The following is a 15,012-nucleotide window of genomic DNA, read 5'->3' on the forward strand; positions in this document are numbered from 1 at the left end:
AATAAGTCTGTTTAGTTATTGTAATTTAGCCTTTAATAAGGCCTACATTTGTTTATTTTATGCTCCGTTCAAAGGTAAGGCTATGTAACCATGTTCCTACGGTGGCAATTTGACACAGCTTTTGCTTTTTCTCAGTGCTAGCAGCAAGAACAAACAACCTTCTGTCATCTCTTCTGTCGGCTACAGTGGGAGCGGAGGCACCGAACGGCCTGCTGCTGGCTCATAGCTAACGTTAGCTTGCTAATTTCATTATGGTGCAACCACACCCTAACATTGCTTTGTATGATGAAAATTGCATTGAGTAGTTAAATCTCAAAGATGCAACCCTGAGAGTACAGAGGCCTCAGAATTTACATTACAACTCTCCTTGGATCAAGTCAGGCAGCCTGTTTGCCTGTTAAAATCATCCTTCTTATGAAAGGTGCACTGTAAACCTTTGATGTAAATTTACAGCTAAAATCTCACAGTATCTTACTGTTTTAATGTTATGTAGGATCATACTGTAAGTGGCAATGCATTCTGGGAGAAAATAATGATATTACAGCACCATCTCCATAATGTTGCAGATTACAGGACTTTACTGTTAATCGCAGTGCATCTCGGGAAAATAAAGAAAAAAGCGGGAATTACACTTTGAATTTGAACATATTTATGTCTATTTTAAGACATGCAGCACATTTCGCTGTTGCTACTCTTTCCAAATTATGCTTTAAGGGAAAATATGTGTGATTAGCAGCTAATAATTAGTGAGAAAATATTTAGCATATAACTGGACTATATCTTACGGCAAAGAGTGTCTATTTTTTGTATGAGTGTGTGTGTGTGTGTGTGTGTGTGTGGGAGGGAGGGGGGGGGAAGGACACAAGAGATCCGTGACACTTTTTCTCACGGTGACTTTTTCTCACGGACTCGGTTGGTGATGCGCAGTCTTTGAGAAGGAAAGCGCATGGACAGTAGCAGCTGCAGCAAGAGGACGCGATTCAGCGGTTTTTTCAACATTTATGTAAGTTTCAAAATCTTTTTGTTTGCCTGCATGCCTTGAAATGTTATTAGTATAGTTTTATCGATTTATTTTTTGTCATAAATGGCAGCAGATCACTCAGTAACATTAACGTTAAGCTAGCTAGCTAGCTAGTAAAGTTAAGCATCAGTTGATGTTGTTAGCTAATGTTAGCTGACAGGTCACGGTCACTAACATTACCACTAACACAATTAGTTAGCTAGCTACCGTTAGAAGTACAGACATTTTGGAGCGCGTTCTTTAAAAATAAAACAGAAAAATCCTCAACCCTGCTGAATCTCATATTTGCTCTTTTTTTCTTCTTAAACTGAAATTACAGGCTTTTTTGTGGTCTCATATTTACTTGTGTTTTCTCCTAAAACTATAACTTTAGCTAGATAACAGACTTTTGTGCAAAAGAAGCGAGCGTTATAATATTGACCTAGCTATTTTCAAACAGTTGCATTGTCAATTTTGTGGCTTCTTATTTGTATTTTTTTTTTAACTTTAGGCAGACTTTTTTTTTTTTGCTAATGAACATTGTTTAGTCCTATTTGCTTGGGTTTACTTCTAAAACTATAACTTTAGATAATTGGACTTTTTTTGTGCAAACGAAGATATAATATTGACGTGTTAGCTATCTATCTATTTTCAAACGGTTTTATTGTCAGTTGTTTGCTTCATATTTGTATTTTTCAAAAACACTTTTGGCGGACTTTTTTTTTGTTAACGAACATTTGAAACGGTTCTATTGTAAACTGGGTGGCTTCATATTTGCTCCTTTTCCCATCTAAAACTAACTTTAGTTAACAGACCTTTTTCTTCTTTTTTTAGCTAACGAACATTTAAAAATGTTACTTTGTCAGCTTTATGGTCATGACTGTGAGACCAAATTTGCATTTGTTCGACATATGAAAATTCACAGAAATGTCCCTAACCTATCCTTTAGATGTGCCCTACCTAATTGTAAGCATACATTCAGAAACATAACTGTTTTCAAAACTCATGTATATAGAGATCACCCAGATAAAAATAAGAGGCCATCTGGTAACGTTAATGCTACAAGTCATTTTGTCGGCCATGAAACAATACTGTCTTGTCATGTGGATTTTTGCATCGTCAAGTGTGACAATATTTCAAATTTGTTCTCTCATTTAAAGAGCCATATTAGAGAAGGCAAGTCAGTTTCTTGTCCACATACAAACTGTGATAAAATATTCTCTGTGGTGTCTACATTTTCATCACATTTGTCAAGGATGCACAAAAAAAGTACAGTAGGATGATTGACCGGCCGGTGACCGGAATCGGCCGATTTCGAATCGGCACTCAGGCGCCGCATGATTTAACATCGTGCAAGATCAGCACACCACCGCTCAATCAGCTGTTTATGAAATGTTATGTTATAGTCTGCATATCGGCCTAGCTGTGGTGGTCAGCTTTTTATTTACTTTAAGAGTAGCATTCATTTGTATGTTTAACAAAAGCAGTAAACGGCGATTGATAAAAAAAGAAAACTTGCCTCAGCAATACCTTCAGCGATTTCAACTTCAAGTTGGCCGTCAGGACAGAAGTCCCTGACAAGTCCCTGCTGAGCACACCACCTCCGCACATTATTATTATTAGACTATGATGGTTGTCTTGTTGTGTAGACTCATTTTTGATGAATCTCCTGCACTTCATAATAAAAGTCAACTTGTGTTTCGCCAGTGAAATGCTTTTAATATTTGCATATTAAAAGCGATATGCAGACTAGGACTAGGTCTATGCAATTTTTAGATTTAAATAAATCAGCAGAAGTGAAAAGAGTAAAAAAAAATTTCTACTTAAGTAAAAGTACTGTTACTTTGTTGTTTACTCAAGTACAAGTAAAATAGTAATAGTAAAAGTAGCTAATTTAAAATGTAGTTACTTAGTTACTTTTTTAACCTCCAAAAATCACATTTATATTGATTTTATATCTTATTTATACTAATTATATCCCTGTTTGTTTGTCTTTTGCGATTTGATAAGGGAAAGCCATATCATGGTTTCGATTTTAGTTTGTTTGACAGATATTTGCCAAAGCAATGGCGCAAAACAACGTTAGACCTTTTATGTGAAAATGAGAAATTTTGAAAATGTTTTCGCTTCATTATTATTATTATTATTATTATTAGACTATGATGGTTGTCTTGTTGTGTAGACTCCTTTTTGATGAATGAGAGCAGTCAGCGCTAATCTCCTGTGACCACTTCATAATAAAAGTCAACTTGTGTTTCGCCACCAGTCCCTGCTGAGCACACCACCTCCACACACTCCTCTCAGAAAACCCCGTATCGTTCCAAACTGTGAACCCAACGCAGCTGCTATCTACGCAACTAGCATATTCGTCTAAAAACATTTTTACGTCCGTATCATTCTAACTGTCCATGGACTCATGGGTCTCATTGATGTCCAAATGATTTCCGGGTATGCAGCCGCTTAATACCTTTTTTTTTATTTATTTTTTTTATTGAACAATAGTAACAACCAACCTTGGCCTGGTACAGTAAATGAAATGTCATCACAGACAACAGACAAACACATTACATAAGAGAGAAGAAATAGCAGATAAAAAAAAAAAAAAAAAAAAAAAAGCCGCTTACTACCTACGATCGCTTCCGGGTCACGAAAAAAATGAATGAGGAATAAGATTTATACACACAATTTAATTTCCGAGTTCCATCTACAAACACATCAAAGAAAATCGGATAACGAGATAGTTTTTCGTTTTCCGTTTTTTAATATCAAAACAAAAAACGAATAATGGGTTGTTTTCCGTTTTTTGTTTTCCTATTTACTAATGGTAATTGGGAAACTGGCCGTTTCTCGTTTCTCGTTTTTGTTTTTTTCCTTTCAAAACGAAAATCCGTTGGCTGCCAAGTACACGGACCCCCATGGTTAACACTTCATTACTAGATATGATCCATATGTCTTTATTAACAGGTCATGTACCGCAGTCATTTAAAGTAGCTGTGATAAAACCTATTCTGAAAAAACCCACCCTCAATCCTGAGGTGTTAGCAAACTATAGACCTATATTTAACCTTCCCTTTCTCTCCATGATTCTTGAGAAGGTAGTCGCTAATCAATTATGTGACTTCCTACATAGGAATAGTTTATTTGAGGACTTTCAGTCAGGATTTAGACTGCATCATAGTGCTGCATTCGATACTATTGACCATACCATCCTGTTACAGAGATTGGAACATTTAGTTGGCATTAAAGGAATCGCACTAAGCTGGTTTAAGTCATATTTCTCTGATCGATCTCAATTTGTTAATGTTAACAATAAATCTTCCAGGTACGCTAAAGTTAGCCATGGCATTCCACAAGGCTCAGTGCTTGGACCAATTCTATTCTCCTTATATATGCTTCCTTTAGGCAATATGGTAACACTTTATTTAGATAGTCAATCTATAGATGCTCTACAAACTGTCAACAAATTATGAGTACATTTCTCAACTGAATGTCTGCAGACTTTCAACAATTAATCTGTAGATGATCTACAAACTATCAACAAAATATCTTACTTCCATAATTGAATGACTGTAGACATTCTCAACTGAATGTCTGCAAACTTTCAACAATTAATCTGTAGATGATCTGTCGGTACACGATCCGTGCTGCCTGCACGATCCGTTCTGCGCATGCACAAGATGTTTGCATTTGCATTCAGATGATAATACTGTTTTACCGAGGATACAACACTGCACGATCTGTTCCACGCTAGCCTCCACCGGGAAGCTAACGTTAGTTTAGCTAACAGCTAATTCGGCTAACCGCTAGCTGACAGCTAGATTCAGTCTAAAATAACGTTAAGTCAAACTTAATGGGAAAAGCAGGCTACAGCTAAATTAAGACTTTACAGTAATAACCAGTGCCGATCCTGACCTCCCTGGGGCCCTAAGCAAAATTCTGCTAAGGGGCCCTCTACCTGACCCGTGATGCCGTGAGCTATGTAAACCATTTGCCATTGCCACACAGTCACACCTGACGCTTCAGTGCTCCCAATACAATCCTCAAACTTTCAACACTTTTTATTGTGATAATCTATATATCTATAGATACACAACTGCTTGAAACAACACATTTGTAGTGTATCAGTAACATAAATATATATATATATATATATATAGATACTAAACAGCTTTGCTACAACTTATTTGTAGCTTGTCAATAGTGTCTCTAAAATATTTTTAACCATTTACATCTACCGCAAATCTCTAAGTCTATTAGCAGCATCACTAAGGCATCTGTAACACTTTTACAACACATGTGATGCCATTAAAGTAACTCTCTGTAGTATGCTTTGTGACTATCCAAATAAAGTGAAACACAAGTGAAACCTAGTCGACTGTTTATGGCTTATCTACTTCACATTAACAAAATATATATACATTTTCAGTGCGTTCCCAAAGTAAATAAATTGAAATTTAGTTGACTTGTTATGGCTTATCTACATCACATGAACAAAATGTCTACTTATCAAAAAGTTCAGTGCATTCACAACCTAGCAATAATCTATATGCCTATGACTATCAAAATAAAAATAAAACACAAGGGAAACTTTGTGGACTGTTTATGGCTTATTTACTTCACATTTGCATAATATCTGCTGATCAACTCGTTCAGTAATTTATACTAATTCAATTTTGTCATGATTGTGAGTTCTGTTATGTTCTGTTACCTGTTTTATTTTGAAGTCCATCTTGTCTCCCTTGTCTTGTCTAGCTTACTTCCTGTCCTTGGTTTTCCCTCCCTTGTGATTGTCTGATTTGTTTCACCTGTTGTGCCTCCTGTTCCTCGTTAGTCCTCGTTACCCTGTGTATTTAGTCTCTCGGTTTCCTTTTGTCTCTTGTCGGTTTGTCATTCTCTGTCTGTCCTGTGTGAGTCCTGGTTGTTTATAGTTTTGAGTTTGTTAGTTGTGTGAGTTAAAATAAAGAGTTTGTTCTGCACATTCGCTGGAAGAGTCTTGCATTTGGGTCCACCTGCTGCAACCCTATACTGTTTATTGATCCCCAGTGGGGAAATTACAATAAATACAGTACATTCACAAAGAACAAATAATAAAACAAAAAATCACAGCATTGTATTGCCTGGTATAATGTCTGGTCTACCAAAATGTACACATCTTATACAAAAACAGAGCCTCTAATACAAACGATGGGCTTTTTCACTTTGGAAGCCTATTACAAGCACAAAAAAGGCAACACAAAGGAAAGGGGAAAACCAAAAAGCATATGAGCATTTTAAAGCTATAGTAGTGAGTAGTTTCTTTCTCCCCCATGAGGAATTCTAACTAATGACAACAAAACTGTTTGCATGTCCATATGATACAAGCCTTCCATGATCACGCACCCCCTACAGTTAGTAGTAGCCAAGGAGACTCGGAGGATTAAAAGAACTTGACGGACTTAGACTTAGACGACTCATTATCTTCACTCGAGTTTCTGCGTGCTAAAGTCACCTGACACCCCAGTCTTCTGAACATAGCCATACTGAGAAATCCAGAGAGAGATGTGTGGAGCTGATAGTCTTAATTAGCTTTGTAGCAACTCATCTGGCAATGGCTTGAAGGTAATGGACAGTTATTAATATAAAAAAGTTACGCATTAGAGCTTTAGGAAATTCATAAATACCTTGACTTCATTCAGTACTGTTTACAAAAATGGAGTCAAGGTATTTATGAGCACACACAAACTGTATACATTCCCGATTAAACAACTTTTAGATATACAACTTTTTCCTACAACTAGAAGGCTTATTTTAGTTGAAATGGAAGTAACTCTCTTTTTCTTTTCATCTCTACCACCTTTTCTTCAATTTCTCCAACAATTTTCTCAGTGCATAACTTCGCTAGGTCGGACAGTTTTCTGCAAAAAGGCAATTGCTCCAACACGTGTCTTTCTGCAGTGAACAGCTCAGCCATGGGTGCAGTGGCAGCCACGGCATTCCTTGACCCGCCCGCCTTTTGAAAAGCCGTAGACATAGTGTACCCCTTCTTTGTCAAGTTTAGCAGTCGCTGGTATCTGGTGACTACATCTTTGATGTTACCTGCTAAAAGAAATTAAACAGCAGAACATAAAAACTGTCAATATACATTTGTTATAAATTTTAGGCTGCAGAAACTTGAATTACTCTTTGATAAATGACGCTCCTCACTTTCCTCCATCAATAACATTTTTGGATGTGTTATTTTATGGGCAATTTGGGCACCAAGCTGATACCATTCTGGAAAACCAAATTGAAGCCAAAATGACTGATGAAATCAAAGTGTTTCAATAGTACGGTGATTTACTATTCATAAGTTACATTTTATTACTTGTATTAGTAGGCCAACAGATAACACCTAAACAGAATTGGTTTGAAATACTGATCTGCTAGCTAAAAGCACAACACATTCCCAGTGGCACATACACACTTTGTACAGATCGGAGAATCTACAATTAGGTGATTGAATGATGCATGCATTGAGGTACTTTTCATAATTACACTTTTCATAATTACACATTTATTTATCTTGTGACACACATTAAGGTTAAACTGTAAATCAATTTAGTTTGGCCTTACATACAATAAAAACGATTTCTCCACTGTATTTGCTTTTTTGTAATCTTACCTCAACTTCTATACTCTTTTCTTTTTTTGTTCTTATTCTGGTCCTTTTTCTTGTCCTTCTTTTTCTTGTCCTTTCTCTTGTCCTTTTTCTTGTCCTTTCTCTTGTACTTCTTTCTCTTGTCCTTTTTCTTGTCCTTTCTCTTGTACTTCTTTCTCTTGTCCTTTTTCTTGTCCTTTCTCTTGTACTTCTTTCTCTTGTCCTTTTTCTTTTCTCTTGTACTTCTTTCTCTTGTCCTTTCTCTTGTCCTTTTTCTTGTCCTTTTTCTTGCCCTTTTGCTTCTCTTTACTCTGCTTCTTGTTTTTCAAATCAGTGTCTGAGCTGGAATCGGAGTCTGAGCTGGAATCGGAGTCTGAGCTGGAATCGGAGTCTGAGCTGGAATCGGAGTCTGAGCTGGAATCGGAGTCTGAGCTGGAATCAGAGTCTGAGCTGGAATCGGAGTTGGAGCTGGAATCGGAGTTGGAGCTGGAATCGGTGTCAGCGTTGAAAGACTGCTGGGATGTCAGCTGGGGTCTCTCTTCATTTTCCTCAGGCTGCACAGCATCAGTCACTGTATAATATATTACAAAGAAAATACATTTTAATTGCATGTCACATCACAGGAACATTTTCTTCATTCACTACTTATTATTAACCTTTAATTTACCAGGAAGCTACAAGCTGGGCCTGTCTTCCGTTTTGGAAATGAACCCTGCCTGTACCCCACTACAAGCCTGCACGCTTAATATGCCTGTCTGTCTGTATACAATTTGTGTCTGCTCTTGACCTAAGTGGTCACTACTAGTGATTTTAGCGCTGCCTTCTGTGTCTGCATTTGGGTCTTACTCTTGAGGGTGATTATTTTGCTATAGACTACAACAAATATAGGCACCTTTTTCCACCAGACTGTCTTTACCTCAAATGCCTAATAATTAACTAGTTAACCAACTAATGTGCTTGAGTAAAAAAAGGTCCCATGAACAAAATAGCATGGTAAAAGAACTTGTAGTTGAGTAAATGATAGAGATTGTTTGGTATGTGACAGGAAAAGGCCGGTTTTCAGCTGATCAGCCGTGACCGGTGACCAGCCGATCCGTCTCATATTTCCAATTCTGTGCCCATCGTATTTACACGTGCTGCAACGGTTCACGTCTATGGAACGTAATGGTTCAGATCGTGATTAAGCTAAACTCGTTCATCTCTCAGTATAATGCTCAAAGCAAGTGTAAATTCTGCCACAACAATTTCTGTTCCTATTACAAGTGTTAGCTGCGCCTACTGTCAAATGTTTTTTTAAACCTTTCAATATATAAACCACAAAAGCAATTTAATTATACCATAGAAACACAACACCAACCGAGAATTGCAATTGGTGCAACTCTAGTAAATGATTATTTTTAAAGAAACCACTAGACAAACATTTATCATTTCTCCATTTATGATGATTTCAGAGAATTGGAAATTACAATAAATAATGCTTTACTGAATACTGTGTTCCAGGCAAATCCAATACAAATCTTGTCACCTCCCGCTTCCGTTTACTTTTAGTTGTGCGACCTCCCACTAAATTAAACTGTGGTCAGGTTACCTACCCTCAGTTTCAGCAGTTATCTCAGCCAGTTGCTGCTCGAGAAACTTTTTATCATTCTCCAGTTGCTCCACTTAATCCTGGAGGATCTTTGCTTTATTTTTCCATATAATTAATTCTTGGTTAATTGTAAGTTCATCTTCTTGAGCTGCAACAGACAGAAACAAATACAGAAGATGTCAGTTAATCAAAGCATAAGTACTGTACATTTCTGGCATTTGTTTTTTTTATTGTAGAACACATGACCTTTTTTTCCTATTGTTGTCCTTCCAACTACCAAGTAAGTAGGAAAGGATGCTCTGAAATGAACCAAGATCAGGGAAAAGTAAAGGGCCTAAATTAGGAGAGAACACCAAGGAGGAGGGGAAGAGACTGGCTTTTTTGTGGCAATAAAAAATATGTCAACTAACATCTTTTATGAAGCAACTGTAAATTATTTCTAATTTGTGTATTAAGGAGTTTATAAAACACAACTGAGGTGTTTCCTGCTCTAATAATCAGTACAGTACTTTTTGTCATTTAGAAGTCACGATTTTTCAGAGCGACTTACAGTAAGTACAGGAACATCATCTGAAGCAACTTATTGTAAACGACATTTGGCCCAGTCAGAAATCCAAAAGTGTTACAAGTCTGATTCCTTAACCACTGTGCTACCAAGAACCCCCACTGCAAATCTCTGTAAGTACAGGTATTCCCAATGTAGTACAGGGAATATATTATGTAACAGTTGAGCCTAACTTTCAGTTTTGGAGCAATAGGTATGAGACACGAGGGAATTCTTTAAAACTTTACCCTAGAACATGCCTCTCTGAAAAGAGAAAGAATTTTTTCACACTCCGTGCGGTAAAGTCATGGAACGAGCTTCCAGAAGAAGTTCCCCTTCAATGAACTCTTTTAAGAATAGGTTGGATGCATTTTGCCTGTCAAAAGGTGTAATGTACTAGCCTGACGTGGTCCTACTCAGATTCTAGTCAGAATGTGAGTCTGAAACCGATCCATTGGGCTGTGATTATGGGGCGTGTTCCAACCTGTTCTGCTTCTGTGCCTAGGCTGCTTGAAAGCAGCAGGGATAAAGAGTGTTTTTTTCCTCACCCCAATACCATTCTCATGCTTTACACAACTCTCTCTCCCTTGCTAGCTGATCTAGAACCTGCAGCCGGGTCTTCCAGCTCCGTCGCTTCATTAGCATTAGACTGACTCGAATGCTGATCCGCTTGTTGTGCTAACCTCAGTACCATTATCCTCCGCCTCATCTGCCAACTCTGCATCTCTGGCCAGACCTTCAGACAAGTTCCCATTCTAACCGACGAGCTAACGTTAGCTTGTTAGTAGCATAGTGCAAGAGGGTTGGTTTTCTTTCCTGATTGATTAGCGCCCTAGCTTGGATGTTTAGGGCCAGATTTATTATAAAACACCATGTTGCGTCGTTATTATTATACATCCATGTGTCGCGCAAACAGTACACCCTTCACGGTCAGGAGCGTAAAGAAAAACACTAAACATAAAAAGTACCTGTATGATCGTATAACATCCAAGTCACAAGTAGTCAATTGTAAAGTCACACACACAAAGCATTTATGTATGACGTTACGGTATATTTTTAATCCTACAAAAGGACAAGAAATAATTTAAAGTGCCCATATTATGAAAAAATCACTTTTTCTGGGATTTGGGGTGTTATTTTGTGTCTCTGGTGCTTCCACACACATACAAACTTTGAAATAAATCTATCCCTGGTGTTCTGAGTGAGATCTGGTTTCTGAATGTGTCCTGCCTTCAGTCTCCTGGTGAGCTGGTCACAATCGGCTCGGACTGTGACGTCACAGTCCGAAATGAGCTGGCTAACCACAACCGTTAGCTCGTAGCGTTAGCATGCTATGTCGTTCTCAATAGCAAAGCACTGCTACAACACACACAAGTTCACCATAATCTACAAAAGAACTACTTCCATGTGCTCCCTCATTTAGAAGTCTCCCAGCTAATCCTGCCTTGTAACTGACCAAAGTTGGAGAAACAGGCTTTCTTTTACTGTCTCTAGAGTTAGCTAGCTGACATGATCTACATCTGAGCTACTGAGCATGTGCGAGTGCAATCAAAGATAGTAGTGAAGAAGAAGATGAAAAGAGGTCTCACTCTGTAGCTAAAACAGAAACCAGGTGAAAAGAGGATCTGCAGCAGTGAGAGAGAGCTGTGCAGTACAACAAAAATATGGTGTTTTTTGAAAATTAAACCATGTAAACCTATTCTACCTTAAAATACAGTTAAAACCTGAAAATGAGCATAATATGGGCGCTTTAAGACAAAATGTAATACTTTAAGAATGAAACTTGTATGGCCTTATTTTTATAGTATGAAGTACATTTTAGTTGTGTTTGAGCCATAGACTGCAAACATCACATCATGGTAACTTCAAACAAACTGTAGTAATATTATTGTACACCATACACCGATGTTTGAAACTATGTTTTGTAGAATAGCCAGAATAATGTTTCTGCTAACGAGCTAAAAGTGAGGCACACAAAAGAGTATACCAAACATAACTAGATTGTACTAAACTCAGTATTTACTTCTTGTTAATACCAATTTGTGAATTAATAAAAACATTTGCTCCAGTAATTATAAGGAACAACCAAATAAACCACCTTATGAGCATGTCATTGCTAATGTGAACTATCAAGCTAGCTAGCCTTCACAAATCTAAGCTAGTTCATAGCTAACTTTATCACTAAGCATCTACTTACATTCTTCTTCAACTTCCTCCTTGTCACGGACACGCTTTCGTCCTCTTGTCCCCAGAACGGCCATGCTGTGTGGATTCTAGAAAGATACTAGTAATAGTTAGCTACTGTACCATTCAGGTACCCACACAGCAAAAGGACTCTGCGGCGGATGCGCCGCAGAGGTATTACAGCTTCCGGAACGGATCCGCGCTGCATCTGCTCCGCATCTGCGATTATAACCTCTTTTTTTTTTTTCTCAAATCCCCTCTGTTCTTGCTGTATGATAAAATAGGATAAACTAAACCATAGGATAAAACTATCACTAGGCCTAGTCTAGGCTACTACAGCAATATAGGCCTAATATGGCCTTGTATTTTTAACCTAACAATATTGTAAATAGCCCTAGAAAAGTTTCAAGTCAAGACATCAATTTACTGTACATAAGTAATCACTACTCAATGGAAATATAAAGTCGTCATTTACATTTATAGAAAGTTATAAGTTATAGCCTCCTATTCTGTTTTTGTTAAGTAGCCTACGTTGGCTAAGCTACTTTACATTCATTTTGAGGTCGAAACCTAATTTAGTGCTTTATAGGCCTAGGTCGGTGCAGACATAAAATATTTTATCCATTAGACTACAACTTCAATGAAATGCACAGCTAAAATATCAGAAAATTAATAACTGGTCAACGACAAGAAGTTCAATAAAAATATTGTTTATTGCTTATTTATCCTATGACTCCGTTTGTGTGGCTTGAGGCGGGACACGTCTCTTCGTTGCCCGATCCGCTGCCAGGTTGAACCACCTGATTGCGTGCTTGGTGACCTCTGCGTCCGTGGCTGACCGTGTCACTGTGTTTTTCCTCACAGCACCTGTAATCAAACAGACAGATATGTTTATGGTATGTGGCATCCAAAGCCAAGTATGCTTACACAATATAATATGAGATAGGTAGGTATTAATGAGATTAAATTAAAAAAGAAACATGACTATAAATTATTATAAAGTTATAAACAGGGTTGTGGTGGTTATAATAAGAGGTGGGTAAACTATGAATTTGTGATCAGGGTAAGGTTTGCCGTGCCTTTCGCTATCTGATGTTTATAAAAGACATCCAAAATGTTCAAGTGGTATTAAATGGTTATTTGATGAGAGCACATATTCTATGTGGATAAATCAGTGTGGTTGTGTAATGTTTTAAGTTTGGTAGGGTCCCACATAGATTCTATTTGGAGGTAAACTCTTAACAGGTGGATAAACTCTATTTCTGACATTTGAGCGGTGGGTAAACTCCATTTACTTGCGTTTAGTCTCCACTACAGCCCTGGTTAACATTACATTACGTCAGTTAGCAGATGCTTTTATCCAAAGCAACTTCAACCTATATGTTGCAGCAGAGACCTTAGTGTTAGATTAACAATTCCAAAAGCAACACTAAATTAAAATACAACTCACATGGTCATTTACAACCCACACAAAACTGCATTCCATCAGTGTTTATTATTATTATTATTATTATTATTATTATGGAGAGCCAAGACAAATGTACACGAGCGAAGCTATCACAACCACCAGGCAGCTAATACATTTGCGTGTGTTTATTTCGATAACATGATGGGCCTGTTGCCCACACCTGGGGTGTGTTTCTCTTGACATGACAATCCACTGTGATTCCAATCCCCAAACTTCGACCGTAGTTGCGCTCTTACGCACAAATGCAGGTATGCCACTGTCTTGCCCAAGATTGTGCTGAATGTTGGCATCTCCACTTTCTAGAATCGCACCAATGGTCAACGCTGTTTACAGTGCCAGCAACAAACTGAAGGAATCAAAAGGAGGGAATCTCACAGCAGAGGGGATCCCACAGCAATTTCAAAGATTAACTACATGTCAGAAAGGTAGGATTTTTATTATTATTATTGCACTGCCCTTTTAGTTAACAGGAATATTTTTAGTAGCCTATTTCCCTTACTAAATAAGTGATTGTGTCAGGTTTTCACAGACGCGCTAACTATTGCATTGTGTTAAACATAACATCGGGCATAGGCCTTCCTGATTGAAAATGTGCGTATGCAAAGTAGCCATCAGCTGCTATGGGAGTCATTTCAAGTTCAAAAAACATCAAACGTAAAAAAAAAAAAAGAAAAGTCTGGTATAGTAGCCAGTCTAAAAAAGGCTACATGGTCATATTGACAGATGGTTGTTACAATTTTTAAGGCTGCCCCAACATTTACAAACTATTGACTTTGAACACATTTAATATTACTTTGAATTCTATACTTACTGAAAAGCAAGATCTTTGTTGCCATCTTGCTGAAGGACTTTTTGTTATTAACACCCTTCCAGTTGATCTGATGAGATACCTCATCTGTGAAGAGCCTGGCCAGGATGTTCCAGGTCACCCTCTTCACATCCTGACCTCCAATGGTGGCCAAAGTGAAGAAGTAAATTTGAAGTGTCTGCAGCTCAAGGCCAGATAAGCCTCAATGCTCCAATGACCACTCTCAGAACATGCGTGTAAAGCTTCAATTGGCTACTTTTTAGGCCTAAGACCACCTCTTCTGGGGATTTTCCGCTGTACGAAGTCATTTTGCTGATCTTGCATTTTGAATGTTTACGCTTAAGGCATTTTTGGTATGAACTTTTCACCGGATGGACTATCCGCAACTAGCGCAACTGCTTCAGTGGTATATCATCGTGGCTATTAGCAACTGTATAACGGCAGACCATCTGTGGATTGTCAGCAGCTACACAGCAACTGAAGACTGCACGAGGGGGGAGAGTCTTTGTGTAGCACTGAGGAAGGCAGCCGCTGGAAGCAGTAAGACAGAGAAAGTCTGTGACTCCCATCAGACAGACACATTGACATCTCCTATCTATATCACATTAATATATGTTGTATATGTCCCCATTATTCAATTAAAAACCAGATTTATCGTATTTTTGCCACAACATTCCCCCCCTTTGTGACTATAGAGTCACATTCTTTAGCATAAATCTGGTGCCTGTCAAAGAGTTTGTTACTGTAGTATACATGATGGTGGTCTTTGGCCTGACTGATCATTAAATGATGGCTATCACTAAA

This window comes from Perca flavescens, chromosome 15, assembly GCF_004354835.1.
Source record: "Perca flavescens isolate YP-PL-M2 chromosome 15, PFLA_1.0, whole genome shotgun sequence".
Classification (NCBI taxonomy): domain Eukaryota; kingdom Metazoa; phylum Chordata; class Actinopteri; order Perciformes; family Percidae; genus Perca; species Perca flavescens.